At 43.7% G+C, this 6,064-nt stretch overlaps 1 pseudogene; it reads right to left on the reverse strand.

The window, feature by feature from the left end:
- Positions 1-2,607: 2,607 nt before the first annotated feature.
- LOC102018899 lies at positions 2,608-3,692 on the reverse strand (annotated as a pseudogene).
- Positions 3,693-6,064: the final 2,372 nt, after the last annotated feature.

A 6,064-nucleotide genomic window follows, 5' to 3' on the forward strand; every position in this document is an offset into this window, starting at 1 on the left:
GTAGTATCCCTGTATCGGTTTTGGGAAATTAAGTGCATCGGGTGGTGGCGGAGAGCGCGAGAGCGCGGGATTGGCGCGGACAGGCCAGCTTGGTTCCCTGAAGCTACGGGGAAGGCGGAGTTTTCAGTATTGTGACCTTGTTAAGAAAAACCTTTAGAGTGCCTGGCGTGGTGGTGCAAGCCTGTAATCCCAGCACTCGGGAGGCTGAGGCAGGAAGATCACTGAGTTCAAGACCAGCCTGGGTTACGTAGAGTTCACGGCCAGCCTGAGACCTTAAATAGAAAAGGTCTAGTGGCTAGCAGCTGTCTCAAATAGAAAAAAAAAAAAAAAAAACCTTAAGAACAAAGGCTGCCTGCTCTCCCTGCGATTTGAGACTATTTTTAAAAACCTTAGTTTCCAGCTCTGTGTGGCTTACAACCTCGCTAATTGGGTTTTCCACGATTCAGTCTTTCCTTAATTGCAGGTGATCAAGCCTCCGCGGCAGTATGTACTGAACAAATTCAGTGAAATTACTGAAACCACACTTGCTGAGATGTTGTGGGATGATGTCACGAACTTGACAGAAAACGGGCAGAGGAAGCCCCAGACCAAGTAAAACGATTGTCTGCCTTGCCTGCCGTAGACCCACTCATCTAGACTTCCGTAGCCTCCTAAAGGTTGCTCCTCAATATTGCCTGTTTAAAAAAAGAATTATGTGACGCCTCAGAAACGCAGTTTCCCAATTTCCCTTATTAGTACATTAACACTTTTTCTCTTCTGCCACTTTTCCACTCAATATTAGCTACTTATAGTACATATCTTAAGGAAATAATGATCTGTCAAAGATGTCTCCAGTGATACTTGTTTTTTATTCATTGTAGCTAGAGTTAGTGTGGGCGGGGATTACCAAAACTGACAGACAAGTGTGTGGTACGGAGAAGAGGCATAGATGGAAGCCATAAGTATAATAATGACTGGGCCACACAGGAACTAAAATAAGTGTCGGATTCTGACTTAAACTCTGCCACCAGATACAGCTTGTCACTTGCCGCTCACTGATAGGGTTTGATACGAGTCTACAAGCAACTGATTGATTATGGTCTCTGAGCAGTCAGACTTCTTTGCTAATGTTAATCCACATTTGCGGCTGCTGCCCAGAGCTGGCGTGCCTCAGGTTCCCCTCTGAGCATCAGGCATATGAGTCCCACAGGGCACGTGGCGCAACCCAGATCCCTCACAGGCGCAGTTGGCGGTAGGGTTCAGGGTCTTGTAAGACTCTAACATCACCACTGATCTGACAGAAGGTGGACTCAGGCCGTGGTACGGCAGTGGCGAGCAGCTGTAAATACCGATGGAGCTTCATTGAGTTCCCTGCCACTCATCCGGGTCCTAACAGGCCGTGGATAGGTGCTGGTCCTTGGTGCAAGTGCGGGGGATCCCACTATAGAGGGTTAAAAAGGAACAGGGGGAGGGAAGAGAAGGGATTACTCTTAGTTCCTATGTGCAAGAATTTGTAATATACTATCTATTCATACCAAAATTAGTAAGCATGACGTTAGAGTACCATATTACACTGGGTGTAGTGGTGCACACCTGTGATCCCAGGACTCAGGAGGCTGAGGCAGGAGGATTACCATGAGTTCAAGGCCAGCCTGGGGTACGTAGAGAGCTCAAGGCCAACCTGAACCATACAGCCAGACTCTGTCTCAAAAAAAAAAAAAAAATATATATATATATATTTATTTATATATATATATAACCAATCTGGAGCATTATAAAGGCCATAATTGTGTTAATTTTCTGTTATTGCTGTACCAAGTTACTATAAACTTGGTAGATTAAAACAACATAAATATACTATTTACTAACTTACTACTCTGGAACAACCCAGTCCATTGTATGACAACCAGCATCAAGGTGCCATGACCCCCACCAGCCTGTCCTTAAAGGTCGTCCTGTCCCCCCAGTAGCACCCAGCTGGAGACAAATCCTGTAAGAGACACCAGATCCAAGCTATGGCAAAGGCGGACGTCCAAGGGGGTTGCATTGTTCAGCCCACAGAGATGTGTGATTGCGGAGTGCACAGTTGGGGAGTAACAGGAGGAAGTTTAGAGACTTCATACAGAAAGCAGACCTTGAAGAACAGATGAAATGTAGTCTGTAGAGAAAAAACAGTGAAGTCTTGCAGGAAAAAACACCAAGTGCGAGAGAAGTGTGCTGCAGACAGGAGGGGCTCAAGGCATTGTCTTCTGGCGAGGATAAAACACGGATTGAGTGGTTATTAGAATAAACTAATAGAAAAAGGTATGACATAGTCCGTTAGAACAAAGGAATTGAAGAAGACACAAGATAACCCGAAATGTTGTACAGCAGTAAGCTCAGAGAAACATCCAGAAAGAGTTACACACAGTACATAAATGCATAGCAAAAACAGGTGTTGGATTTCAAGGACTTTGAAACTCAAGTAAGGAAGAGCAGTTGTAATACAACAAATACATCATAACTGTTCCCCCCCCCTTATCATTTGATAAGTTTCTGAACTTTTTTTTTTTTTTGGTATTTTTTTTTTCTGGTACTGGGAATCGAACTCACAACCTCGCGCTTGCCAGGCAGGCGCTGTGCTGCTGAGCTAAATCCCCAGTGATAAGTTTCTTTATAAGCCAGTTAATATATATTTTTCTACATAGACCACTATAAAACAAAAAAATGAGACTCCTTTTTTAGACAAGACAACTTCTGGGCTTCAGCAAGATGTGGAAACTTTTCTTGCAGAATTTTCTGTTCCTTTTTCTCCAAATGTTTGTTTCTTGCTTCAGTGCAGGCGTGTTTCTCAGTTCTCAGTCTGACAAAATGATCGACATAAAGCATTGCAAAGAATAATTTCCTGCTGTACCTTTTATTTGTATCAAGGGATAGGCCAAAAAAAAGGGATAAGCCACTGCTTGAACTTGTACCAAATGACTTCCAAAGATGTCTCTTCTCCAAGCACCAGGGCTAGCTCGTTTCTGCCCAGTCTGGAGAAGTCTTTTTTTTAGTTTATTGTTTTTTTTCTGATACCGGGAATTGAACTCATGACCTCGCGCTTGCCAGGCAGGCACTGTGCCACTGAGCTAAATCCCCAGCCCCTAAGTCTGGAGAAATCTTAAAGCATCTTCTCGTTCCTGGACCACTTTATCTAATGCATCCATGGCATCAGCCACATTTTCTAACCATTCTGGTAATCACTGCTGCTTGGCCTCCTGTTCTAGAGTCAGAAGCATGTTTCCTTCAGGAAGACATACCAAAGCTGATGTAACTCTTCCTTACCTTTGTTCCCTAATTGCTGACAGGTCCATGCAGCTCCAGACTTCACTTTTTCTTGCCCCCAATTCTTTGGGTCATCAAAAAATTCTTCCAGTCCTTTTCTTGACAAGGTGGTATGACGTAGTCTACACTGCTGAAAGGATGTGACATTTGGTGCATTCCTCGATAACAAACAGAGAAAACCCTGAGCTAGCGGGGGCCTTAGGAATTACTCGTGACCCAGAAGCCTTCAGGACTACTGAGTGTCTTCTACAGAAAGTAGCCAAACTGGCTGCAGCCATTTTTTCTTTAAATTTTTCTACAGTCTATTTTTGCTAACCTAAAGGGAGAAGGTAGGCAGGAAATTCATGTAAAGAAAGAAACATTATTCATATTTTCATGGATCAGATACCCTATATTTGGAATGCTAGCATTTGATAAATGTACTCCTACTCTGACCTACTTCTCTCACAGGCATTTCCACCTCCCCTTTCTCTCTCCTCCCTTTCCCCAAAACAGAAGAAAGAACTGGAGCGGGTGGGGGCGTGCAAAAGATTTGAATGAGAATGATATAAGGACCAGGCTGCAGAGAAAAGAGGCACGAACAGGAAGGAGAAACGAGTGAAAGATGCTACCCCGCATGGCCTTATGCTTCTAGTCGGTGACATGTTGGAAGTGCAGACCCGCAGAGTGTAATGCCCCTGCAAAATAATAAAAAGGAAGGAATGGAACTGTAGGTAGAAAGTCAAGGAACTTGAATGCTAAAGAAAAATAGTTTGCCAATGTACCTATGGCTAACAAGTTTGAAAAGATATTTTCTCAAACAACTACTTTTATATTTACATGAGAATTTGTTGGTGTTAGCAAAGTGCTAAAATACAGCCACCCACCGCAGCTCTGCTACACCTCCCGTTAGTCCTTTTTCTTATGTAACAAGCATATTTTTACATGGATTGTTAAACCAACACCTTCTTCCAGCTCTGCCACCAAAAAACGCTTTGTAAAATACATGCAAAATCAAAAACAATGGCTTTTGAAGATTTTAGAATTATGAGAAACATTTTATGTGTAAGACAAATTTTGTTCAAACTTCTATTTTCCAGTGAATAGTGTAGTTCATTAAAGTGAGAGGTTGAAATTCGATTTCCCTTATCTCTTTTATTTGTTACGTAAGGGTCACTAGAGGTTCCATCTGAGGTGCTGTATCAGCCAGCGCAGGATAGAGAACACACTGAAGAAAAAGAAAGATCATCTCAGGGCCCTAACACACTCACACACAGCCGTTTATGAAGGGCTCCCCAGGCCTCCACTCAGAGGCCCTCTGGACCTCCACTGTAAAGGACAGCTGTCATCGTTTCTGTGGGAAGAAGAAACCTGGCAGATTCCACAGTACCCTTGAAGACTTGTAGCAGAGGTGACATGAGTCACATTTCACTGTCCTCTCCCAGGCAGATAGCCACACCCGGCACCAGAGGGCTTGGGAACTGTCATCCCAGCTCATGGTCAGGAAGGAGGAGACCCAGACTCTGAGTAGCACTGGATTCTCACAGGCTGGAAATGAGAAACAACCTGAGGAAATGCAGATGATGAAACTTTGAGTAGACTTTTTAAGCGCAATTTTAGGTTCACAGAAAGCACCAAGCTCCCGTAGGTCCCGCACCCCCACCACATGCGTGCGTATCTCCCTGGCCATCCACATCCCTCGCCAGAGCGTTGTATTTGTCACACACAATGCACCTGTATTGATTCATGATTATCAGTCAAGATCCACAGTTTACATCAGGCTCCTCCTTGGTGATTCTGGGCTTTGACAAATGTATAAGTGTGTGTACCCATTATTGTACCATCATACAGGAGAGTTTCACTGCCCTAAAAGTCCTCTGTGCTCCTCCTGTTCATCCTGCTCTTACCCCTAATCCCTGGCCACTGCTGGTCTTTTCACTGTCTCCATAGTTTGCCTTTTCCAGAATATCATCTAGGTAGAGTTATTCAGTGTATAGCTTTCTCAGACTGGCTTCCACCTAGTACGTGCAGTTAGATTTTCCTCATGTTTTTTCACAACATGCTAACTCCTATCTTTTTAGTGCTGATTAATATCCCATTGTATTAATGTACCACATTTTATAGATGTAACTACTTGAAGGATATCCTGATTGCTTTGAAGTTTTGGCAATGATGAATAAAGCTGCTATAAACATTGTGTGCAAGTTTTTGTGTGGATGTAAGTTTTCAAGTCAGTTAGGTGAATAAGAAGGATTGTATTTCTGCATAAGAATTTGTATAGTTTCGTAAGAAATGGCAAAACTATCTTTTAAAGTGACTATGTCATATTACTCTCCTATCAGCAACGTAAAAGGGTTCCTCTGCCAGCTCCCCAGGCATTTGGTGTTGTCGGTTTGGACTTTGCCCACTGTAGTGGCTGCATAGTGGTGCTGAGGCAGGAGATTAGGGCATGGCGGGCCGGCTGAAAACAGGAAGTAACCTGAGCTTGAACAGAGACTGACCAACAGGATGTGACCTGTCAGTTACAGCCAGGATGCATGAGTAGAATGATGCCAGACCAGATCCAGGAGAATACAAAAGGTGGTGGCTGCTAACTTTGCCCCCACTGCCATCTTCCTGTTCTGCTACCTTCCTGTTTCAACAGTGGCCCGACCTGCCGAAACAGGAAGGACGTATTTCTTCTTTCTCCTCTCTTTTCTTCACTCTTTCCTTTTCTTCCTATACTTTTTTTGTTTGTTTGTTTTTTGTTTTTCTTCTGGTACCAGGAATCAAACTCACGACCTTGCACTTGCCGCTGAGC

The sequence above is a fragment of the Chinchilla lanigera genome, unplaced genomic scaffold (genome assembly GCF_000276665.1).
Source record: "Chinchilla lanigera isolate Chin_1 unplaced genomic scaffold, ChiLan1.0 scaffold00008, whole genome shotgun sequence".
Taxonomy (NCBI): domain Eukaryota; kingdom Metazoa; phylum Chordata; class Mammalia; order Rodentia; family Chinchillidae; genus Chinchilla; species Chinchilla lanigera.